General features: G+C 44.0%; 17 non-coding genes across 17 annotated transcripts; all 17 read right to left on the minus strand.

Annotated features, from left to right (window-relative positions):
* Positions 1–1,253: 1,253 nt before the first annotated feature.
* Positions 1,254–1,340, minus strand: trnay-gua (transfer RNA tyrosine (anticodon GUA)). Its single transcript is given in 2 exon segments — positions 1,254–1,289; positions 1,304–1,340. It is a non-coding gene; the product is annotated as a tRNA-Tyr (tRNA).
* Positions 1,341–2,463: 1,123 nt separating this feature from the next.
* On the minus strand, positions 2,464–2,545 carry trnas-aga (transfer RNA serine (anticodon AGA)). The gene has a single exon. It is a non-coding gene; the product is annotated as a tRNA-Ser (tRNA).
* Positions 2,546–4,318: 1,773 nt separating this feature from the next.
* On the minus strand, positions 4,319–4,400 carry trnas-aga (transfer RNA serine (anticodon AGA)). Its single transcript has one exon. It is a non-coding gene; the product is annotated as a tRNA-Ser (tRNA).
* Positions 4,401–5,689: 1,289 nt separating this feature from the next.
* On the minus strand, positions 5,690–5,776 carry trnay-gua (transfer RNA tyrosine (anticodon GUA)). The gene is given in 2 exon segments: positions 5,690–5,725; positions 5,740–5,776. It is a non-coding gene; the product is annotated as a tRNA-Tyr (tRNA).
* Positions 5,777–6,901: 1,125 nt separating this feature from the next.
* On the minus strand, positions 6,902–6,983 carry trnas-aga (transfer RNA serine (anticodon AGA)). Its single transcript has one exon. It is a non-coding gene; the product is annotated as a tRNA-Ser (tRNA).
* Positions 6,984–8,756: 1,773 nt separating this feature from the next.
* Positions 8,757–8,838, minus strand: trnas-aga (transfer RNA serine (anticodon AGA)). Its single transcript has one exon. It is a non-coding gene; the product is annotated as a tRNA-Ser (tRNA).
* Positions 8,839–10,127: 1,289 nt separating this feature from the next.
* Positions 10,128–10,214, minus strand: trnay-gua (transfer RNA tyrosine (anticodon GUA)). Its single transcript is given in 2 exon segments — positions 10,128–10,163; positions 10,178–10,214. It is a non-coding gene; the product is annotated as a tRNA-Tyr (tRNA).
* A 1,126-nt stretch (positions 10,215–11,340) lies between these two features.
* On the minus strand, positions 11,341–11,422 carry trnas-aga (transfer RNA serine (anticodon AGA)). The gene has a single exon. It is a non-coding gene; the product is annotated as a tRNA-Ser (tRNA).
* Positions 11,423–12,711: 1,289 nt separating this feature from the next.
* Positions 12,712–12,798, minus strand: trnay-gua (transfer RNA tyrosine (anticodon GUA)). Its single transcript is given in 2 exon segments — positions 12,712–12,747; positions 12,762–12,798. It is a non-coding gene; the product is annotated as a tRNA-Tyr (tRNA).
* Positions 12,799–13,923: 1,125 nt separating this feature from the next.
* trnas-aga (transfer RNA serine (anticodon AGA)) lies at positions 13,924–14,005 on the minus strand. The gene has a single exon. It is a non-coding gene; the product is annotated as a tRNA-Ser (tRNA).
* A 1,289-nt stretch (positions 14,006–15,294) lies between these two features.
* Positions 15,295–15,381, minus strand: trnay-gua (transfer RNA tyrosine (anticodon GUA)). Its single transcript is given in 2 exon segments — positions 15,295–15,330; positions 15,345–15,381. It is a non-coding gene; the product is annotated as a tRNA-Tyr (tRNA).
* Positions 15,382–16,554: 1,173 nt separating this feature from the next.
* trnas-aga (transfer RNA serine (anticodon AGA)) lies at positions 16,555–16,636 on the minus strand. Its single transcript has one exon. It is a non-coding gene; the product is annotated as a tRNA-Ser (tRNA).
* Positions 16,637–17,925: 1,289 nt separating this feature from the next.
* On the minus strand, positions 17,926–18,012 carry trnay-gua (transfer RNA tyrosine (anticodon GUA)). Its single transcript is given in 2 exon segments — positions 17,926–17,961; positions 17,976–18,012. It is a non-coding gene; the product is annotated as a tRNA-Tyr (tRNA).
* A 1,293-nt stretch (positions 18,013–19,305) lies between these two features.
* On the minus strand, positions 19,306–19,392 carry trnay-gua (transfer RNA tyrosine (anticodon GUA)). Its single transcript is given in 2 exon segments — positions 19,306–19,341; positions 19,356–19,392. It is a non-coding gene; the product is annotated as a tRNA-Tyr (tRNA).
* A 1,174-nt stretch (positions 19,393–20,566) lies between these two features.
* On the minus strand, positions 20,567–20,648 carry trnas-aga (transfer RNA serine (anticodon AGA)). The gene has a single exon. It is a non-coding gene; the product is annotated as a tRNA-Ser (tRNA).
* Positions 20,649–21,938: 1,290 nt separating this feature from the next.
* On the minus strand, positions 21,939–22,025 carry trnay-gua (transfer RNA tyrosine (anticodon GUA)). The gene is given in 2 exon segments: positions 21,939–21,974; positions 21,989–22,025. It is a non-coding gene; the product is annotated as a tRNA-Tyr (tRNA).
* A 1,293-nt stretch (positions 22,026–23,318) lies between these two features.
* Positions 23,319–23,405, minus strand: trnay-gua (transfer RNA tyrosine (anticodon GUA)). The gene is given in 2 exon segments: positions 23,319–23,354; positions 23,369–23,405. It is a non-coding gene; the product is annotated as a tRNA-Tyr (tRNA).
* Between the last annotated feature and the right edge of the window lie 1,055 nt (positions 23,406–24,460).

Here is a 24,460-nt window from a genome sequence, read left to right on the forward strand (position 1 = left end):
GTCTGTTGATTCCAGGGGTCTCAAACTCAAATTACCTGAGGGCTGCAGGACGCAGAGTCTGGGTGTGGCTGGGCTGCATCAGGTATTCCACTGAAAAAGCTTTGTTCAAAAAATCTAATCTTCTCAAACATCACTACTAACAGTTCTTTAACTATAATGGGTTCTTGTGAACATGAACGGTTTTTCTAAACATGGCTTCTCTTGCCTGCTTCCTGCTGCCAGAAACCTGGCAGCGCTTCCTCTCACATAGCTGAGCCACATTTGGCTTGAGCGAGGAAGCAGTTGACACCCTCACTATGGCTTGAAGAAGATCGTCAGTAAGTCTCGACCTGTACTTGGACTTTTTGAAGTTATAGAAAAACTTTTTGCACAAATATGTGCTCCCAAAAAGGCACAGGCTCAGGGGAGCCGGGGGTCAATTTTCTCGACTGCGACCGGGCTGTTCATTATCAGCTGGGACAACATTAATTATTTATTATATAAAACAATGGGATGCAGCCATGGAGGCGTGATTCACTGGCTTTTAGTTTCTATAATAACCCCATGGATTCAGCTGTACGTCCTACCCAACACCGATGTTCTGTTGCTTATGTAACCGAGGCAGGTAAGCCTTTGATGAGGCTCCAGCCTGACTCCGAAGCGGGACGGCGGGCGGGAGCTGGCTGAATGGCCCCATTGAAGGTCCACACCCATTAGTGACATCGTCAACGGAACGTCGGTGTTGGTCCTTAACGGCGGTAACATTGACTTCGTCCAGCTCGAAGTCAAACATTCTCATTTCAAACACAGTAACAAGTAGGAATTCTATGACGGCTATGTGATGTTACACGAGCGCCTCCATAGTTGTGCAATGTTTCTCTGCTTGCATCAACCCCGGCTGATGGCCCGCCCTCGGGAGCCATATAGTCCAGTGTGATTGGTAGGTTCGTTCAGCTCCAGCTTGCACAAAAAAAGGAACCTTCTGCACACAACGCGGGAAAGTGCCATTCGTATAGAACTCGCTGGCCGCACTAAAGATTAAACTTTCATATCGTCCTGAGGGCCACAAAATATTGTCTCGCAGGCCGCAAGCTTGAGAACCCTGTTTTAATCCATGGTCAAAAGCAGTCCTGTAAATTGGAGCAGGAGCTTTGGTGAGTAAAGGCAACATGTTGCAGAGCTTTGAAAAAATGTCCTTGCAGCGGGAGATGTTAGTATAGGGACAAGTAGCCATGGCGTTAGAGCAGTACCTGGACTGTTCCGCCAAAATGTTCTCCTTCGAGCCGGAGTTGAACCAGCGACCTAAGGATCCCAGCTGACTAACCTACAGTCCTCCGCTCTACCAACTGAGCTATCGAAGGGTGGGGAGGGGCTTGTTCTACGTACCTCTAATCCAGAAGATTAGAGGTAAGAAGATTAGGTGCCAAGTCCAGCTGACAAAAGATGTCAATGACATTTAGTTTAACAGACTAACGTGGTTGGAAGGCGGATCCACTATGGTGTAATGTAACTGCTCACTGTAGTTTGTTTGGTCAGCATGGCATTTTTTTAGGAATATTCAGACTTTACAATGCAGATCTTCCCAACACTTTCCTAAATGGTACTGAAAAACTAGCTAGGGACACTGGTTGAAAAGGGAATTTTAAGGGGGGGGAAGAAAAAGAAGAGAGGAAGGGGGGAAGAGAAACAGAAAGAAAAGGAGAAAAATTCAATATAAAATCCATAATACACAGTAACAGTAACACAGAAAGTGTCAATACTTCAGCATACATTGAGATATGGTTCAAATTCATTTTAAACATGAATTAGGGCAAATCATTAGAATCACATCTTAATATAAACACCTCAACCACCCATTATTACCTCAATATAAACACATAGTAGGGTGACAGATTCTATTAAAAATCTCTTAATGAAAACTGGTATATGAAACCCAGCAAATGAAATACTGATTGTGCACCTAACACACTCTTGCCAGGATTTGCACCTGGAGTCTTCCACCCAAAGGATGGATGTGTTGCTATTACACCACAAGAGTTGTGTTTTTTTCCCCACATTTTTTTAAAGAGAGAGTGCAAACACAACAACTAAAAACTATATACAATAACAATTTAAAACCTGTCTATATACAAAACCCCAAAACACTAACAAATTACACCATCCCTGGATTAGGTGCCAAGTCCAGCTGACAAAAGATTTTAATGACATTTAGTTTAAAAGGCTAATGTGGTTGGAAGGCGGATCCACTATGTTGCAATGTAATTGCTCACTGTAGTTTGTTTTGGTCAGCATGGTATTTGTTTAGGACTATTCAACCTTTACAATGTGCAGCAGCATATTCATTAATATACAGTACAATGCCTCAGCAGATGTTCCCAACACTTTCCCAATTGGTACTGAAAAACAAGCTAGGAACACAACACTAATTATGCAATGGTCAATCAAGAACCTTATCCAAGGTAAAACAACATCAGGGGAACTTCACGTTGTTGGCAGGATTCGAACCTGCGCGGGGAGACCCCAATGGATTTCTAGTCCATCGCCTTAACCACTCGGCCACAACAACACTCCTGGAGGCTCACGCGAAGGTGGCTAGGCCACCGTCTGTTGATTCCAGGGGTCTCAAACTCAAATTACCTGAGGGCTGCAGGACGCAGAGTCTGGGTGTGGCTGGGCTGCATCAGGTATTCCACTGAAAAAGCTTTGTTCAAAAAATCTAATCTTCTCAAACATCACTACTAACAGTTCTTTAACTATAATGGGTTCTTGTGAACATGAACGGTTTTTCTAAACATGGCTTCTCTTGCCTGCTTCCTGCTGCCAGAGACCTGGCAGCGCTTCCTCTCACATAGCTGAGCCACATTTGGCTTGAGCGAGGAAGCAGTTGACACCCTCACTATGGCTTGAAGAAGATCGTCAGTAAGTCTCGACCTGTACTTGGACTTTTTGAAGTTATAGAAAAACTTTTTGCACAAATATGTGCTCCCAAAAAGGCACAGGCTCAGGGGAGCCGGGGGTCAATTTTCTCGACAGCGACCGGGCTGTTCATTATCAGCTGGGACAACATTAATTATTTATTATATAAAACAATGGGATGCAGCCATGGAGGCGTTATTCACTGGCTTTTAGTTTCTATAATAACCCCATGGATTCAGCTGTACGTCCTACCCAACACCGATGTTCTGTTGCTTATGTAACCGAGGCAGGTAAGCCTTTGATGAGGCTCCAGCCTGACTCCGAAGCGGGACGGCGGGCGGGAGCTGGCTGAATGGCCCCATTGAAGGTCCACACCCATTAGTGACATCGTCAACGGAACGTCGGTGTTGGTCCTTAACGGCGGTAACATTGACTTCGTCCAGCTCGAAGTCAAACATTCTCATTTCAAACACAGTAACAAGTAGGAATTCTATGACGGCTATGTGATGTTACACGAGCGCCTCCATAGTTGTGCAATGTTTCTCTGCTTGCATCACCCCCGGCTGATGGCCCGCCCTCGGGAGCCATATAGTCCAGTGTGATTGAGAGGAAGGGGGGAAGAGAAACAGAAAGAAAAAGAGAAAAATTCAATATAAAATCCATAATACACAGTAACAGTAACACAGAAAATGTCAATACTTCAGCATACATTGAGATATGGTTCAAATTCATTTTAAACATGAATTAGGGCAAATCATTAGAATCACATCTTAATATAAACACCTCAACCACCCATTATTACCTCAATATAAACACATAGTAGGGTGACAGATTCTATTAAAAATCTCTTAATGAAAACTGGTATATGAAACCCAGCAAATGAAATACCGATTGTGCACCTAACACACTCTTGCCAGGATTTGCACCTGGAGTCTTCCACCCAAAGGATGGATGTGTTGCTATTACACCACAAGAGTTGTGTTTTTTTCCCCACATTTTTTTAAAGAGAGAGTGCAAACACAACAACTAAAAACTATATACAATAACAATTTAAAACCTGTCTATATACAAAACCCCAAAACACTAACAAATTACACCATCCCTGGATTAGGTGCCAAGTCCAGCTTACAAAAGATGTTAATGACATTTAGTTTAACAGGCTAATGTGGTTGGAAGGCGGATCCACTATGTTGCAATGTAGTTGCTAACTGTAGTTTGTTTTGGTCAGCATGGGATTTGTTTAGGACTATTCAGCCTTTACAATGTGCAGCAGCAGATTCATTAATATACAGTACAATGCCTCAGCAGATGTTCCCAACACTTTCCCAATTGGTACTGAAAAACAAGCTAGGAACACAACACTAATTATGCAATGGTCAATCAAGAACCTTATCCAAGGTAAAACAACATCAGGGGAACTTCACGTTGTTGGCAGGATTCGAACCTGCGCGGGGAGACCCCAGTGGATTTCTAGTCCATCGCATTAACCACTCGGCCACAACAACACTCCTGGAGGCTCACGCGAAGGTGGCTAGGCCACTGTCTGTTGATTCCAGGGGTCTCAAACTCAAATTACCTGAGGGCTGCAGGACGCAGAGTCTGGGTGTGGCTGGGCTGCATCAGGTATTCCACTGAAAAAGCTTTGTTCAAAAAATCTAATCTTCTCAAACATCACTACTAACAGTTCTTTAACTATAATGGGTTCTTGTGAACATGAACGGTTTTTCTAAACATGGCTTCTCTTGCCTGCTTCCTACTGCCAGAGACCTGGCAGCGCTTCCTCTCACATAGCTGAGCCACATTTGGCTTGAGCGAGGAAGCAGTTGACACCCTCACTATGGCTTGAAGAAGATCGTCAGTAAGTCTCGACCTGTACTTGGACTTTTTGAAGTTATAGAAAAACTTTTTGCACAAATATGTGCTCCCAAAAAGGCACAGGCTCAGGGGAGCCGGGGGTCAATTTTCTCGACAGCGACCGGGCTGTTCATTATCAGCTGGGACAACATTAATTATTTATTATATAAAACAATGGGATGCAGCCATGGAGGCGTGATTCACTGGCTTTTAGTTTCTATAATAACCCCATGGATTCAGCTGTACGTCCTACCCAACACCGATGTTCTGTTGCTTATGTAACCGAGGCAGGTAAGCCTTTGATGAGGCTCCAGCCTGACTCCGAAGCGGGACGGCGGGCGGGAGCTGGCTGAATGGCCCCATTGAAGGTCCACACCCATTAGTGACATCTTCAACGGAACGTCGGTGTTGGTCCTTAACGGCGGTAACATTGACTTCGTCCAGCTCGAAGTCAAACATTCTCATTTCAAACACAGTAACAAGTAGGAATTCTATGACGGCTATGTGATGTTACACGAGCGCCTCCATAGTTGTGCAATGTTTCTCTGCTTGCATCAACCCCGGCTGATGGCCCGCCCTCGGGAGCCATATAGTCCAGTGTGATTGGTAGGTTCGTTCAGCTCCAGCTTGCACAAAAAAAGGAACCTTCTGCACACAACGCGGGAAAGTGCCATTCGTATAGAACTCGCTGGCCGCACTAAAGATTAAACTTTCATATCGTCCTGAGGGCCACAAAATATTGTCTCGCAGGCCGCAAGCTTGAGAACCCTGTTTTAATCCATGGTCAAAAGCAGTCCTGTAAATTGGAGCAGGAGCTTTGGTGAGTAAAGGCAACATGTTGCAGAGCTTTGAAAAAATGTCCTTGCAGCGGGAGATGTTAGTATAGGGACAAGTAGCCATGGCGTTAGAGCAGTACCTGGACTGTTCCGCCAAAATGTTCTCCTTCGAGCCGGAGTTGAACCAGCGACCTAAGGATCCCAGCTGACTAACCTACAGTCCTCCGCTCTACCAACTGAGCTATCGAAGGGTGGGGAGGGACTTGTTCTACGTACCTCTAATCCAGAAGATTAGAGGTAAGAAGATTAGGTGCCAAGTCCAGCTGACAAAAGATGTCAATGACATTTAGTTTAACAGACTAACGTGGTTGGAAGGCGGATCCACTATGGTGTAATGTAACTGCTCACTGTAGTTTGTTTTGGTCAGCATGGCATTTTTTTAGGAATATTCAGACTTTACAATGCAGATCTTCCCAACACTTTCCTAAATGGTACTGAAAAACTAGCTAGGGACACTGGTTGAAAAGGGAATTTTAAGGGGGGGGAAGAAAAAAGAAGAGAGGAAGGGGGGAAGAGAAACAGAAAGAAAAGGAGAAAAATTCAATATAAAATCCATAATACACAGTAACAGTAACACAGAAAGTGTCAATACTTCAGCATACATTGAGATATGGTTCAAATTCATTTTAAACATGAATTAGGGCAAATCATTAGAATCACATCTTAATATAAACACCTCAACCACCCATTATTACCTCAATATAAACACATAGTAGGGTGACAGATTCTATTAAAAATCTCTTAATGAAAACTGGTATATGAAACCCAGCAAATGAAATACTGATTGTGCACCTAACACACTCTTGCCAGGATTTGCACCTGGAGTCTTCCACCCAAAGGATGGATGTGTTGCTATTACACCACAAGAGTTGTGTTTTTTTCCCCACATTTTTTTAAAGAGAGAGTGCAAACACAACAACTAAAAACTATATACAATAACAATTTAAAACCTGTCTATATACAAAACCCCAAAACACTAACAAATTACACCATCCCTGGATTAGGTACCAAGTCCAGCTGACAAAAGATTTTAATGACATTTAGTTTAAAAGGCTAATGTGGTTGGAAGGCGGATCCACTATGTTGCAATGTAATTGCTCACTGTAGTTTGTTTTGGTCAGCATGGTATTTGTTTAGGACTATTCAGCCTTTACAATGTGCAGCAGCATATTCATTAATATACAGTACAATGCCTCAGCAGATGTTCCCAACACTTTCCCAATTGGTACTGAAAAACAAGCTAGGAACACAACACTAATTATGCAATGGTCAATCAAGAACCTTATCCAAGGTAAAACAACATCAGGGGAACTTCACGTTGTTGGCAGGATTCGAACCTGCGCGGGGAGACCCCAATGGATTTCTAGTCCATCGCCTTAACCACTCGGCCACAACAACACTCCTGGAGGCTCACGCGAAGGTGGCTAGGCCACCGTCTGTTGATTCCAGGGGTCTCAAACTCAAATTACCTGAGGGCTGCAGGACGCAGAGTCTGGGTGTGGCTGGGCTGCATCAGGTATTCCACTGAAAAAGCTTTGTTCAAAAAATCTAATCTTCTCAAACATCACTACTAACAGTTCTTTAACTATAATGGGTTCTTGTGAACATGAACGGTTTTTCTAAACATGGCTTCTCTTGCCTGCTTCCTGCTGCCAGAGACCTGGCAGCGCTTCCTCTCACATAGCTGAGCCACATTTGGCTTGAGCGAGGAAGCAGTTGACACCCTCACTATGGCTTGAAGAAGATCGTCAGTAAGTCTCGACCTGTACTTGGACTTTTTGAAGTTATAGAAAAACTTTTTGCACAAATATGTGCTCCCAAAAAGGCACAGGCTCAGGGGAGCCGGGGGTCAATTTTCTCGACAGCGACCGGGCTGTTCATTATCAGCTGGGACAACATTAATTATTTATTATATAAAACAATGGGATGCAGCCATGGAGGCGTTATTCACTGGCTTTTAGTTTCTATAATAACCCCATGGATTCAGCTGTACGTCCTACCCAACACCGATCTTCTGTTGCTTATGTAACCGAGGCAGGTAAGCCTTTGATGAGGCTCCAGCCTGACTCCGAAGCGGGACGGCGGGCGGGAGCTGGCTGAATGGCCCCATTGAAGGTCCACACCCATTAGTGACATCGTCAACGGAACGTCGGTGTTGGTCCTTAACGGCGGTAACATTGACTTCGTCCAGCTCGAAGTCAAACATTCTCATTTCAAACACAGTAACAAGTAGGAATTCTATGACGGCTATGTGATGTTACACGAGCGCCTCCATAGTTGTGCAATGTTTCTCTGCTTGCATCACCCCCGGCTGATGGCCCGCCCTCGGGAGCCATATAGTCCAGTGTGATTGAGAGGAAGGGGGGAAGAGAAACAGAAAGAAAAAGAGAAAAATTCAATATAAAATCCATAATACACAGTAACAGTAACACAGAAAATGTCAATACTTCAGCATACATTGAGATATGGTTCAAATTCATTTTAAACATGAATTAGGGCAAATCATTAGAATCACATCTTAATATAAACACCTCAACCACCCATTATTACCTCAATATAAACACATAGTAGGGTGACAGATTCTATTAAAAATCTCTTAATGAAAACTGGTATATGAAACCCAGCAAATGAAATACTGATTGTGCACCTAACACACTCTTGCCAGGATTTGCACCTGGAGTCTTCCACCCAAAGGATGGATGTGTTGCTATTACACCACAAGAGTTGTGTTTTTTTCCCCACATTTTTTTAAAGAGAGAGTGCAAACACAACAACTAAAAACTATATACAATAACAATTTAAAACCTGTCTATATACAAAACCCCAAAACACTAACAAATTACACCATCCCTGGATTAGGTGCCAAGTCCAGCTGACAAAAGATGTTAATGACATTTAGTTTAACAGGCTAATGTGGTTGGAAGGCGGATCCACTATGTTGCAATGTAGTTGCTAACTGTAGTTTGTTTTGGTCAGCATGGTATTTGTTTAGGACTATTCAGCCTTTACAATGTGCAGCAGCAGATTCATTAATATACAGTACAATGCCTCAGCAGATGTTCCCAACACTTTCCCAATTGGTACTGAAAAACAAGCTAGGAACACAACACTAATTATGCAATGGTCAATCAAGAACCTTATCCAAGGTAAAACAACATCAGGGGAACTTCACATTGTTGGCAGGATTCGAACCTGCGCGGGGAGACCCCAATGGATTTCTAGTCCATCGCCTTAACCACTCGGCCACAACAACACTCCTGGAGGCTCACGCGAAGGTGGCTAGGCCACCGTCTGTTGATTCCAGGGGTCTCAAACTCAAATTACCTGAGGGCTGCAGGACGCAGAGTCTGGGTGTGGCTGGGCTGCATCAGGTATTCCACTGAAAAAGCTTTGTTCAAAAAATCTAATCTTCTCAAACATCACTACTAACAGTTCTTTAACTATAATGGGTTCTTGTGAACATGAACGGTTTTTCTAAACATGGCTTCTCTTGCCTGCTTCCTGCTGCCAGAAACCTGGCAGCGCTTCCTCTCACATAGCTGAGCCACATTTGGCTTGAGCGAGGAAGCAGTTGACACCCTCACTATGGCTTGAAGAAGATCGTCAGTAAGTCTCGACCTGTACTTGGACTTTTTGAAGTTATAGAAAAACTTTTTGCACAAATATGTGCTCCCAAAAAGGCACAGGCTCAGGGGAGCCGGGGGTCAATTTTCTCGACTGCGACCGGGCTGTTCATTATCAGCTGGGACAACATTAATTATTTATTATATAAAACAATGGGATGCAGCCATGGAGGCGTGATTCACTGGCTTTTAGTTTCTATAATAACCCCATGGATTCAGCTGTACGTCCTACCCAACACCGATGTTCTGTTGCTTATGTAACCGAGGCAGGTAAGCCTTTGATGAGGCTCCAGCCTGACTCCGAAGCGGGACGGCGGGCGGGAGCTGGCTGAATGGCCCCATTGAAGGTCCACACCCATTAGTGACATCGTCAACGGAACGTCGGTGTTGGTCCTTAACGGCGGTAACATTGACTTCGTCCAGCTCGAAGTCAAACATTCTCATTTCAAACACAGTAACAAGTAGGAATTCTATGACGGCTATGTGATGTTACACGAGCGCCTCCATAGTTGTGCAATGTTTCTCTGCTTGCATCAACCCCGGCTGATGGCCCGCCCTCGGGAGCCATATAGTCCAGTGTGATTGGTAGGTTCGTTCAGCTCCAGCTTGCACAAAAAAAGGAACCTTCTGCACACAACGCGGGAAAGTGCCATTCGTATAGAACTCGCTGGCCGCACTAAAGATTAAACTTTCATATCGTCCTGAGGGCCACAAAATATTGTCTCGCAGGCCGCAAGCTTGAGAACCCTGTTTTAATCCATGGTCAAAAGCAGTCCTGTAAATTGGAGCAGGAGCTTTGGTGAGTAAAGGCAACATGTTGCAGAGCTTTGAAAAAATGTCCTTGCAGCGGGAGATGTTAGTATAGGGACAAGTAGCCATGGCGTTAGAGCAGTACCTGGACTGTTCCGCCAAAATGTTCTCCTTCGAGCCGGAGTTGAACCAGCGACCTAAGGATCCCAGCTGACTAACCTACAGTCCTCCGCTCTACCAACTGAGCTATCGAAGGGTGGGGAGGGACTTGTTCTACGTACCTCTAATCCAGAAGATTAGAGGTAAGAAGATTAGGTGCCAAGTCCAGCTGACAAAAGATGTCAATGACATTTAGTTTAACAGACTAACGTGGTTGGAATGCGGATCCACTATGGTGTAATGTAATTGCTCACTGTAGTTTGTTTTGGTCAGCATGGCATTTTTTTAGGACTATTCAGACTTTACAATGCAGATGTTCCCAACACTTTCATAAATGGTACTGAAAAACTAGCTAGGGACACTGGTTGAAAAGGGAATTTTAAGGGGGGGGGAAGAAAAAAGAAGAGAGGAAGGGGGGAAGAGAAACAGAAAGAAAAGGAGAAAAATTCAATATAAAATCCATAATACACAGTAACAGTAACACAGAAAATGTCAATACTTCAGCATACATTGAGATATGGTTCAAATTCATTTTAAACATGAATTAGGGCAAATCATTAGAATCACATCTTAATATAAACACCTCAACCACCCATTATTACCTCAATATAAACACATAGTAGGGTGACAGATTCTATTAAAAATCTCTTAATGAAAACTGGTATATGAAACCCAGCAAATGAAATACTGATTGTGCACCTAACACACTCTTGCCAGGATTTGCACCTGGAGTCTTCCACCCAAAGGATGGATGTGTTGCTATTACACCACAAGAGTTGTGTTTTTTTCCCCACATTTTTTTAAAGAGAGAGTGCAAACACAACAACTAAAAACTATATACAATAACAATTTAAAACCTGTCTATATACAAAACCCCAAAACACTAACAAATTACACCATCCCTGGATTAGGTGCCAAGTCCAGCTGACAAAAGATGTTAATGACATTTAGTTTAACAGGCTAATGTGGTTGGAAGGCGGATCCACTATGTTGCAATGTAGTTGCTCACTGTAGTTTGTTTTGGTCAGCATGGTATTTGTTTAGGACTATTCAGCCTTTACAATGTGCAGCAGCAGATTCATTAATATACAGTACAATGCCTCAGCAGATGTTCCCAACACTTTCCCAATTGGTACTGAAAAACAAGCTAGGAACACAACACTAATTATGCAATGGTCAATCAAGAACCTTATCCAAGGTAAAACAACATCAGGGGAACTTCACATTGTTGGCAGGATTCGAACCTGCGCGGGGAGACCCCAATGGATTTCTAGTCCATCGCCTTAACCACTCGGCCACAACAACACTCCTGGAGGCTCACGCGAAGGTGGCTAGGCCACCGTCTGTTGATTCCAGGGGTCTCAAACTCAAATTACCTGAGGGCTGCAGGACGCAGAGTCTGGGTGTGGCTGGGCTGCATCAGGTATTCCACTGAAAAAGCTTTGTTCAAAAAATCTAATCTTCTCAAACATCACTACTAACAGTTCTTTAACTATAATGGGTTCTTTTGAACATTAACGGTTTTTCTAAACATGGCTTCTCTTGCCTGCTTCCTGCTGCCAGAGATCTGGCAGCGCTTCCTCTCACATAGCTGAGCCACATTTGGCTTGAGCGAGGAAGCAGTTGACACCCTCACTATGGCTTGAAGAAGATCGTCAGTAAGTCTCGACCTGTACTTGGACTTTTTGAAGTTATAGAAAAACTTTTTGCACAAATATGTGCTCCCAAAAAGGCACAGGCTCAGGGGAGCCGGGGGTCAATTTTATCGACTGCGACCGGGCTGTTCATTATCAGCTGGGACAACATTAATTATTTATTATATAAAACAATGGGATGCAGCCATGGAGGCGTTATTCACTGGCTTTTAGTTTCTATAATAACCCCATGGATTCAGCTGTACGTCCTACCCAACACCGATGTTCTGTTGCTTATGTAACCGAGGCAGGTAAGCCTTTGATGAGGCTCCAGCCTGACTCCGAAGCGGGACGGCGGGCGGGAGCTGGCTGAATGGCCCCATTGAAGGTCCACACCCATTAGTGACATCGTCAACGGAACGTCGGTGTTGGTCCTTAACGGCGGTAACATTGACTTCGTCCAGCTCGAAGTCAAACATTCTCATTTCAAACACAGTAACAAGTAGGAATTCTATGACGGCTATGTGATGTTACACGAGCGCCTCCATAGTTGTGCAATGTTTCTCTGCTTGCATCAACCCCGGCTGATGGCCCGCCCTCGGGAGCCATATAGTCCAGTGTGATTGGTAGGTTCGTTCAGCTCCAGCTTGCACAAAAAAAGGAACCTTCTGCACACAACGCGGGAAAGTGCCATTCGTATAGAACTCGCTGGCCGCACTAAAGATTAAACTTTCATATCGTCCTGAGGGCCACAAAATATTGTCTCGCAGGCCGCAAGCTTGAGAACCCTGTTTTAATCCATGGTCAAAAGCAGTCCTGTAAATTGGAGCAGGAGCTTTGGTGAGTAAAGGCAACATGTTGCAGAGCTTTGAAAAAATGTCCTTGCAGCGGGAGATGTTAGTATAGGGACAAGTAGCCATGGCGTTAGAGCAGTACCTGGACTGTTCCGCCAAAATGTTCTCCTTCGAGCCGGAGTTGAACCAGCGACCTAAGGATCCCAGCTGACTAACCTACAGTCCTCCGCTCTACCAACTGAGCTATCGAAGGGTGGGGAGGGACTTGTTCTACGTACCTCTAATCCAGAAGATTAGAGGTAAGAAGATTAGGTGCCAAGTTCAGCTGACAAAAGATGTCAATGACATTTAGTTTAACAGACTAACGTGGTTGGAAGGCGGATCCACTATGGTGTAATGTAACTGCTCACTGTAGTTTGTTTTGGTCAGCATGGCATTTTTTTAGGAATATTCAGACTTTACAATGCAGATCTTCCCAACACTTTCCTAAATGGTACTGAAAAACTAGCTAGGGACCCTGGTTGAAAAGGGAATTTTAAGGGGGGGGAAGAAAAAAGAAGAGAGGAAGGGGGGAAGAGAAACAGAAAGAAAAGGAGAAAAATTCAATATAAAATCCATAATACACAGTAACAGTAACACAGAAAGTGTCAATACTTCAGCATACATTGAGATATGGTTCAAATTCATTTTAAACATGAATTAGGGCAAATCATTAGAATCACATCTTAATATAAACACCTCAACCACCCATTATTACCTCAATATAAACACATAGTAGGGTGACAGATTCTATTAAAAATCTCTTAATGAAAACTGGTATATGAAACCCAGCAAATGAAATACTGATTGTGCACCTAACACACTCTTGCCAGGATTTGCACCTGGAGTCTTCCACCCAAAGGATGGATGTGTTGCTATTACACCACAAGAGTTGTGTTTTTTTCCCCACTTTTTTTTAAAGAGAGAGTGCAAACACAACAATTAAAAACTATATACAATAACAATTTAAAACGTGTCTATATACAAAACCCCAAAACACTAACAAATTACACCATCCCTGGATTAGGTGCCAAGTCCAGCTGACAAAAGATGTTAATGACATTTAGTTTAACAGGCTAATGTGGTTGGAAGGCGGATCCACTACGTTGCAATGTAGTTGCTCACTGTAGTTTGTTTTGGTCAGCATGGTATTTGTTTAGGACTATTCAGCCTTTACAATGTGCAGCAGCAGATTCATTAATATACAGTACAATGCCTCAGCAGATGTTCCCAACACTTTCCCAATTGGTACTGAAAAACAAGCTAGGAACACAACACTAATTATGCAATGGTCAATCAAGAACCTTATCCAAGGTAAAACAACATCAGGGGAACTTCACGTTGTTGGCAGGATTCGAACCTGCGCGGGGAGACCCCAGTGGATTTCTAGTCCATCGCATTAACCACTCGGCCACAACAACACTCCTGGAGGTTCACGCGAAGGTGGCTAGGCCACCGTCTGTTGATTCCAGGGGTCTCAAACTCAAATTACCTGAGGGCTGCAGGACGAAGAGTCTGGGTGTGGCTGGGCTGCATCAGGTATTCCACTGAAAAAGCTTTGTTCAAAAAATCTAATCTTCTCAAACATCACTACTAACAGTTCTTTAACTATAATGGGTTCTTGTGAACATGAACGGTTTTTCTAAACATGGCTTCTCTTGCCTGCTTCCTGCTGCCAGAGACCTGGCAGCGCTTCCTCTCACATAGCTGAGCCACATTTGGCTTGAGCGAGGAAGCAGTTGACACCCTCACTATGGCTTGAAGAAGATCGTCAGTAAGTCTCGACCTGTACTTGGACTTTTTGAAGTTATAGAAAAACTTTTTGCACAAATATGTGCTCCCAAAAAGGCACAGGCTCAGGGGAGCCGGGGGTCAATTTTATCGACTGCGACCGGGCTGTTCATTATCACCTGGGACAACATTAATTATTTATTATATAAAACAATGGGATGCAGCCATGGAGGCGTTATTCACTGGCTTTTAGTTTCTATAATAACCCCATGGATTCAGCTGTACGTCCTACCCAACACCGATGTTCTGTTGCTTATGTAACCGAGGCAGGTAAGCCTTTGATGAGGCTCCAGCCTGACTCCGAAGCGGGACGGCGGGCGGGAGCTGGCTGAATGGCCCCATTGAAGGTCCACACCCATTAGTGACATCGTCAACGGAACGTCGGTGTTGGTCCTTAACGGCGGTAACATTGACTTCGTCCAGCTCGAAGTCAAACATTCTCATTTCAAACACAGTAACAAGTAAGAATTCTATGACGGCTATGTGATGTTACACGAGCGCCTCCATAGTTGTGCAATGTTTCTCTGCTTGCATCAACCCCGGCTGATGGCCCGCCCTCGGGAGCCATATAGTCCAGTGTGATTGGTAGGTTCGTTCAGCTCCAGCTTGCACAAAAAAAGGAACCTTCTGCACACAACGCGGGAAAGTGCCATTCGTATAGAACTCGCTGGCCGCACTAAAGATTAAACTTTCATATCGTCCTGAGGGCCACAAAATATTGTCTCGCAGGCCGCAAGCTTGAGAACCCTGTTTTAATCCATGGTCAAAAGCAGTCCTGTAAATTGGAGCAGGAGCTTTGGTGAGTAAAGGCAACATGTTGCAGAGCTTTGAAAAAATGTCCTTGCAGCGGGAGATGTTAGTATAGAGACAAATAGCCATGGCGTTAGAGCAGTACCTGGACTTTTCCGCCAAAATGTTCTCCTTCGAGCCGGAGTTGAACCAGCGACTTAAAGATCCCAGCTGACTAACCTACAGTCCTCCGCTCTACCAACTGAGCTATCGAAGGGTGGGGAGGGACTTGTTCTACGTACTTCTAATGCAGAAGATGGTAACAATCCATGTACCCACGTAACCATCTTTTAGTTACACCGGCTTATGCTTGTCTCTGGATTAGGTGCCAAGTCCAGCTGACAAAAGATGTCAATGACATTTAGTTTAACAGACTAACGTGGTTGGAAGGCGGATCCACTATGGTGTAATGTAACTGCTCACTGTAGTTTGTTTGGTCAGCATGGCATTTTTTTAGGAATATTCAGACTTTACAATGCAGATCTTCCCAACACTTTCCTAAATGGTACTGAAAAACTAGCTAGGGACACTGGTTGAAAAGGGAATTTTAAGGGGGGGGAAGAAAAAAGAAGAGAGGAAGGGGGGAAGAGAAACAGAAAGAAAAGGAGAAAAATTCAATATAAAATCCATAATACACAGTAACAGTAACACAGAAAGTGTCAATACTTCAGCATACATTGAGATATGGTTCAAATTCATTTTAAACATGAATTAGGGCAAATCATTAGAATCACATCTTAATATAAACACCTCAACCACCCATTATTACCTCAATATAAACACATAGTAGGGTGACAGATTCTATTAAAAATCTCTTAATGAAAACTGGTATATGAAACCCAGCAAATGAAATACTGATTGTGCACCTAACACACTCTTGCCAGGATTTGCACCTGGAGTCTTCCACCCAAAGGATGGATGTGTTGCTATTACACCACAAGAGTTGTGTTTTTTTCCCCACATTTTTTTAAAGAGAGAGTGCAAACACAACAACTAAAAACTATATACAATAACAATTTAAAACCTGTCTATATACAAAACCCCAAAACACTAACAAATTACACCATCCCTGGATTAGGTGCCAAGTCCAGCTGACAAAAGATTTTAATGACATTTAGTTTAAAAGGCTAATGTGGTTGGAAGGCGGATCCACTATGTTGCAATGTAATTGCTCACTGTAGTTTGTTTTGGTCAGCATGGTATTTGTTTAGGACTATTCAGCCTTTACAATGTGCAGCAGCATATTCATTAATATACAGTACAATGCCTCAGCAGATGTTCCCAACACTTTCCCAATTGGTACTGAAAAACAAGCTAGGAACACAACACTAATTATGCAATGGTCAATCAAGAACCTTATCCAAGGTAAAACAACATCAGGGGAACTTCACGTTGTTGGCAGGATTCGAACGTGCGCGGGGAGACCCCAATGGATTTCTAGTCCATCGCCTTAACCACTCGGCCACAACAACACTGCTGGAGGCTCACGCGAAGGTGGCTAGGCCACCGTCTGTTGATTCCAGGGGTCTCAAACTCAAATTACCTGAGGGCTGCAGGACGCAGAGTCTGGGTGTGGCTGGGCTGCATCAGGTATTCCACTGAAAAAGCTTTGTTCAAAAAATCTAATCTTCTCAAACATCACTACTAACAGTTCTTTAACTATAATGGGTTCTTTTGAACATGAACGGTTTTTCTAAACATGGCTTCTCTTGCCTGCTTCCTGCTGCCAGAGACCTGGCAGCGCTTCCTCTCACATAGCTGAGCCACATTTGGCTTGAGCGAGGAAGCAGTTGACACCCTCACTATGGCTTGAAGAAGATCGTCAGTAAGTCTCGACCTGTACTTGGACTTTTTGAAGTTATAGAAAAACTTTTTGCACAAATATGTGCTCCCAAAAAGGCACAGGCTCAGGGGAGCCGGGGGTCAATTTTATCGACTGCGACCGGGCTGTTCATTATCAGCTGGGACAACATTAATTATTTATTATATAAAACAATGGGATGCAGCCATGGAGGCGTTATTCACTGGCTTTTAGTTTCTATAATAACCCCATGGATTCAGCTGTACGTCCTACCCAACACCGATGTTCTGTTGCTTATGTAACCGAGGCAGGTAAGCCTTTGATGAGGCTCCAGCCTGACTCCGAAGCGGGACGGCGGGCGGGAGCTGGCTGAATGGCCCCATTGAAGGTCCACACCCATTAGTGACATCGTCAACGGAACGTCGGTGTTGGTCCTTAACGGCGGTAACATTGACTTCGTCCAGCTCGAAGTCAAACATTCTCATTTCAAACACAGTAACAAGTAGGAATTCTATGACGGCTATGTGATGTTACACGAGCGCCTCCATAGTTGTGCAATGTTTCTCTGCTTGCATCAACCCCGGCTGATGGCCCGCCCTCGGGAGCCATATAGTCCAGTGTGATTGGTAGGTTCGTTCAGCTCCAGCTTGCACAAAAAAAGGAACCTTCTGCACACAACGCGGGAAAAGGCCATTCGTATAGAACTCGCTGGCCGCACTAAAGATTAAACTTTCATATCGTCCTGAGGGCCACAAAATATTGTCTCGCAGGCCGCAAGCTTGAGAACCCTGTTTTAATCCATGGTCAAAAGCAGTCCTGTAAATTGGAGCAGGAGCTTTGGTGAGTAAAGGCAACATGTTGCAGAGCTTTGAAAAAATGTCCTTGCAGCGGGAGATGTTAGTATAGGGACAAATAGCCATGGCGTTAGAGCAGTACCTGGACTTTTCCGCCAAAATGTTCTCCTTCGAGCCGGAGTTGAACCAGCGACTTAAGGATCCCAGCTGACTAACCTACAGTCCTCCGCTCTACCAACTGAGCTATCGAAGGGTGGGGAGGGACTTGTTCTACGTACTTCTAATGCAGAAGATGGTAACAATCCATGTACCCACGTAACCATCTTTTAGTTACACCGGCTTATGCTTATCTCTGGGTGTGGCTGGGCTGCATCAGGTATTCCACTGAAAAAGCTTTGTTCAAAAAATCTAATCTTCTCAAACATCACTACTAACAGTTCTTTAACTATAATGGGTTCTTTTGAACATGAACGGTTTTTCTAAACATGGCTTCTCTTGCCTGCTTCCTGCTGCCAGAGACCTGGCAGCGCTTCCTCTCACATAGCTGAGCCACATTTGGCTTGAGCGAGGAAGCAGTTGACACCCTCACTATGGCTTGAAGAAGATCGTCAGTAAGTCTCGACCTGTACTTGGACTTTTTGAAGTTATAGAAAAACTTTTTGCACAAATATGTGCTCCCAAAAAGGCACAGGCTCAGGGGAGCCGGGGGTCAATTTTATCGACTGCGACCGGGCTGTTCATTATCAGCTGGGACAACATTAATTATTTATTATATAAAACAATGGGATGCAGCCATGGAGGCGTTATTCACTGGCTTTTAGTTTCTATAATAACCCCATGGATTCAGCTGTACGTCCTACCCAACACCGATGTTCTGTTGCTTATGTAACCGAGGCAGGTAAGCCTTTGATGAGGCTCCAGCCTGACTCCGAAGCGGGACGGCGGGCGGGAGCTGGCTGAATGGCCCCATTGAAGGTCCACACCCATTAGTGACATCGTCAACGGAACGTCGGTGTTGGTCCTTAACGGCGGTAACATTGACTTCGTCCAGCTCGAAGTCAAACATTCTCATTTCAAACACAGTAACAAGTAGGAATTCTATGACGGCTATGTGATGTTACACGAGCGCCTCCATAGTTGTGCAATGTTTCTCTGCTTGCATCAACCCCGGCTGATGGCCCGCCCTCGGGAGCCATATAGTCCAGTGTGATTGGTAGGTTCGTTCAGCTCCAGCTTGCACAAAAAAAGGAACCTTCTGCACACAACGCGGGAAAAGGCCATTCGTATAGAACTCGCTGGCCGCACTAAAGATTAAACTTTCATATCGTCCTGAGGGCCACAAAATATTGTCTCGCAGGCCGCAAGCTTGAGAACCCTGTTTTTTCCATGGTCAAAAGCAGTCCTGTAAATTGGAGCAGGAGCTTTGGTGAGTAAAGGCAACATGTTGCAGAGCTTTGAAAAAATGTCCTTGCAGCGGGAGATGTTAGTATAGGGACAAATAGCCATGGCGTTAGAGCAGTACCTGGACTTTTCCGCCAAAATGTTCTCCTTCGAGCCGGAGTTGAACCAGCGACTTAAGGATCCCAGCTGACTAACCTACAGTCCTCCGCTCTACCAACTGAGCTATCGAAGGGTGGGGAGGGACTTGTTCTACGTACTTCTAATGCAGAAGATGGTAACAATCCATGTACCCACGTAACCATCTTTTAGTTACACCGGCTTATGCTTGTCTCTGGATTAGGTGCCAAGTCCAGCTGACAAAAGATGTCAATGACATTTAGTTTAACAGACTAACGTGGTTGGAAGGCGGATCCACTATGGTGTAATGTAACTGCTCACTGTAGTTTGTTTGGTCAGCATGGCATTTTTTTAGGAATATTCAGACTTTACAATGCAGATGTTCCCAACACTTTCATAAATGGTACTGAAAAACTAGCTAGGGACACTGGTTGAAAAGGGAATTTTAAGGGGGGGGGAAGAAAAAAGAAGAGAGGAAGGGGGGAAGAGAAACAGAAAGAAAAGGAGAAAAATTCCATATAAAATCCATAATACACAGTAACAGTAACACAGAAAATGTCAATACTTCAGCATACATTGAGATATGGTTCAAATTCATTTTAAACATGAATTAGGGCAAATCATTAGAATCACATCTTAATATAAACACCTCAACCACCCATTATTACCTCAATATAAACACATAGTAGGGTGACAGATTCTATTAAAAATCTCTTAATGAAAACTGGTATATGAAACCCAGCAAATGAAATACTGATTGTGCACCTAACACACTCTTGCCAGGATTTGCACCTGGAGTCTTCCACCCAAAGGATGGATGTGTTGCTATTACACCACAAGAGTTGTGTTTTTTTCCCCACATTTTTTTAAAGAGAGAGTGCAAACACAACAACTAAAAACTATATACAATAACAATTTAAAACCTGTCTATATACAAAACACCAAAACACTAACAAATTACACCATCCCTGGATTAGGTGCCAAGTCCAGCTGACAAAAGATGTTAATGACATTTAGTTTAAAAGGCTAATGTGGTTGGAAGGCAGATCCACTATGTTGCAATGTAATTGCTCACTGTAGTTTGTTTTGGTCAGCATGGTATTTGTTTAGGACTATTCAGCCTTTACAATGTGCAGCAGCATATTCTTTAATATACAGTACAATGCCTCAACAGATGTTCCCAACACTTTCCCAATTGGTACTGAAAAACAAGCTAGGAACACAACACCAATTATGCAATGGTCAATCAAGAACTTTATCCAAGGTAAAACAACATCAGGGTAACTTCACGTTGTTGGCAGGATTCGAACCTGCGCGGGGAGACCCCAATGGATTTCTAGTCCATCGCCTTAACCACTCGGCCACAACAACACTCCTGGAGGGTCACGCGAAGGTGGCTAGGCCACCGTCTGTTGATTCCAGGGGTCTCAAACTCAAATTACCTGAGGGCTGCAGGACGCAGAGTCTGGGTGTGGCTGGGCTGCATCAGGTATTCCACTGAAAAAGCTTTGTTCAAAAAATCTAATCTTCTCAAACATCACTACTAACAGTTCTTTAACTATAATGGGTTCTTGTGAACATGAACGGTTTTTCTAAACATGGCTTCTCTTGCCTGCTTCCTGCTGCCAGAGACCTGGCAGCGCTTCCTCTCACATAGCTGAGCCACATTTGGCTTGAGCGAGGAAGCAGTTGACACCCTCACTATGGCTTGAAGAAGATCGTCAGTAAGTCTCGACCTGTACTTGGACTTTTTGAAGTTATAGAAAAAACTTTTTGCACAAATATGTGCTCCCAAAAAGGCACAGGCTCAGGGGAGCCGGGGGTCAATTTTCTCGACTGCGACCGGGCTGTTCATTATCAGCTGGGACAACATTAATTATTTATTATATAAAACAATGGGATGCAGCCATGGAGGCGTTATTCACTGGCTTTTAGTTTCTATAATAACCCCATGGATTCAGCTGTACGTCCTACCCAACACCGATGTTCTGTTGCTTATGTAACCGAGGCAGGTAAGCCTTTGATGAGGCTCCAGCCTGACTCCGAAGCGGGACGGCGGGCGGGAGCTGGCTGAATGGCCCCATTGAAGGTCCACACCCATTAGTGACATCGTCAACGGAACGTCGGTGTTGGTCCTTAACGGCGGTAACATTGACTTCGTCCAGCTCGAAGTCAAACATTCTCATTTCAAACACAGTAACAAGTAGGAATTCTATGACGGCTATGTGATGTTACACGAGCGCCTCCATAGTTGTGCAATGTTTCTCTGCTTGCATCAACCCCGGCTGATGGCCCGCCCTCGGGAGCCATATAGTCCAGTGTGATTGGTAGGTTCGTTCAGCTCCAGCTTGCACAAAAAAAGGAACCTTCTGCACACAACGCGGGAAAAGGCCATTCGTATAGAACTCGCTGGCCGCACTAAAGATTAAACTTTCATATCGTCCTGAGGGCCACAAAATATTGTCTCGCAGGCCGCAAGCTTGAGAACCCTGTTTTAATCCATGGTCAAAAGCAGTCCTGTAAATTGGAGCAGGAGCTTTGGTGAGTAAAGGCAACATGTTGCAGAGCTTTGAAAAAATGTCCTTGCAGCGGGAGATGTTAGTATAGGGACAAATAGCCATGGCGTTAGAGCAGTACCTGGACTTTTCCGCCAAAATGTTCTCCTTCGAGCCGGAGTTGAACCAGCGACTTAAGGATCCCAGCTGACTAACCTACAGTCCTCCGCTCTACCAACTGAGCTATCGAAGGGTGGGGAGGGACTTGTTCTACGTACTTCTAATGCAGAAGATGGTAACAATCCATGTACCCACGTAACCATCTTTTAGTTACACCGGCTTATGCTTATCTCTGGGTGTGGCTGGGCTGCATCAGGTATTCCACTGAAAAAGCTTTGTTCAAAAAATCTAATCTTCTCAAACATCACTACTAACAGTTCTTTAACTATAATGGGTTCTTTTGAACATGAACGGTTTTTCTAAACATGGCTTCTCTTGCCTGCTTCCTGCTGCCAGAGACCTGGCAGCGCTTCCCCTCACATAGCTGAGCCACATTTGGCTTGAGCGAGGAAGCAGTTGACACCCTCACTATGGCTTGAAGAAGATCGTCAGTAAGTCTCGACCTGTACTTGGACTTTTTGAAGTTATAGAAAAACTTTTTGCACAAATATGTGCTCCCAAAAAGGCACAGGCTCAGGGGAGCCGGGGGTCAATTTTATCGACTGCGACCGGGCTGTTCATTATCAGCTGGGACAACATTAATTATTTATTATATAAAACAATGGGATGCAGCCATGGAGGCGTTATTCACTGGCTTTTAGTTTCTATAATAACCCCATGGATTCAGCTGTACGTCCTACCCAACACCGATGTTCTGTTGCTTATGTAACCGAGGCAGGTAAGCCTTTGATGAGGCTCCAGCCTGACTCCGAAGCGGGACGGCGGGCGGGAGCTGGCTGAATGGCCCCATTGAAGGTCCACACCCATTAGTGACATCGTCAACGGAACGTCGGTGTTGGTCCTTAACGGCGGTAACATTGACTTCGTCCAGCTCGAAGTCAAACATTCTCATTTCAAACACAGTAACAAGTAGGAATTCTATGACGGCTATGTGATGTTACACGAGCGCCTCCATAGTTGTGCAATGTTTCTCTGCTTGCATCAACCCCGGCTGATGGCCCGCCCTCGGGAGCCATATAGTCCAGTGTGATTGGTAGGTTCGTTCAGCTCCAGCTTGCACAAAAAAAGGAACCTTCTGCACACAACGCGGGAAAAGGCCATTCGTATAGAACTCGCTGGCCGCACTAAAGATTAAACTTTCATATCGTCCTGAGGGCCACAAAATATTGTCTCGCAGGCCGCAAGCTTGAGAACCCTGTTTTTTCCATGGTCAAAAGCAGTCCTGTAAATTGGAGCAGGAGCTTTGGTGAGTAAAGGCAACATGTTGCAGAGCTTTGAAAAAATGTCCTTGCAGCGGGAGATGTTAGTATAGGGACAAATAGCCATGGCGTTAGAGCAGTACCTGGACTTTTCCGCCAAAATGTTCTCCTTCGAGCCGGAGTTGAACCAGCGACTTAAGGATCCTAGCTGACTAACCTACAGTCCTCCGCTCTACCAACTGAGCTATCGAAGGGTGGGGAGGGACTTGTTCTACGTACTTCTAATGCAGAAGATGGTAACAATCCATGTACCCACGTAACCATCTTTTAGTTACACCGGCTTATGCTTGTCTCTGGATTAGGTGCCAAGTCCAGCTGACAAAAGATGTCAATGACATTTAGTTTAACAGACTAACGTGGTTGGAAGGCGGATCCACTATGGTGTAATGTAACTGCTCACTGTAGTTTGTTTGGTCAGCATGGCATTTTTTTAGGAATATTCAGACTTTACAATGCAGATCTTCCCAACACTTTCCTAAATGGTACTGAAAAACTAGCTAGGGACACTGGTTGAAAAGGGAATTTTAAGGGGGGGGAAGAAAAAAGAAGAGAGGAAGGGGGGAAGAGAAACAGAAAGAAAAGGAGAAAAATTCAATATAAAATCCATAATACACAGTAACAGTAACACAGAAAATGTCAATACTTCAGCATACATTGAGATATGGTTCAAATTCATTTTAAACATGAATTAGGGCAAATCATTAGAATCACATCTTAATATAAACACCTCAACCACCCATTATTACCTCAATATAAACACATAGTAGGGTGACAGATTCTATTAAAAATCTCTTAATGAAAACTGGTATATGAAACCCAGCAAATGAAATACTGATTGTGCACCTAACACACTCTTGCCAGGATTTGCACCTGGAGTCTTCCACCCAAAGGATGGATGTGTTGCTATTACACCACAAGAGTTGTGTTTTTTTCCCCACATTTTTTTAAAGAGAGAGTGCAAACACAACAACTAAAAACTATATACAATAACAATTTAAAACCTGTCTATATACAAAACCCCAAAACACTAACAAATTACACCATCCCTGGATTAGGTGCCAAGTCCAGCTGACAAAAGATTTTAATGACATTTAGTTTAAAAGGCTAATGTGGTTGGAAGGCGGATCCACTATGTTGCAATGTAATTTCTCACTGTAGTTTGTTTTGGTCAGCATGGTATTTGTTTAGGACTATTCAGCCTTTACAATGTGCAGCAGCATATTCATTAATATACAGTACAATGCCTCAG

The sequence above is a fragment of the Channa argus genome, unplaced genomic scaffold, assembly GCF_033026475.1.
Source record: "Channa argus isolate prfri unplaced genomic scaffold, Channa argus male v1.0 Contig043, whole genome shotgun sequence".
In the NCBI taxonomy this organism is placed as follows: domain Eukaryota; kingdom Metazoa; phylum Chordata; class Actinopteri; order Anabantiformes; family Channidae; genus Channa; species Channa argus.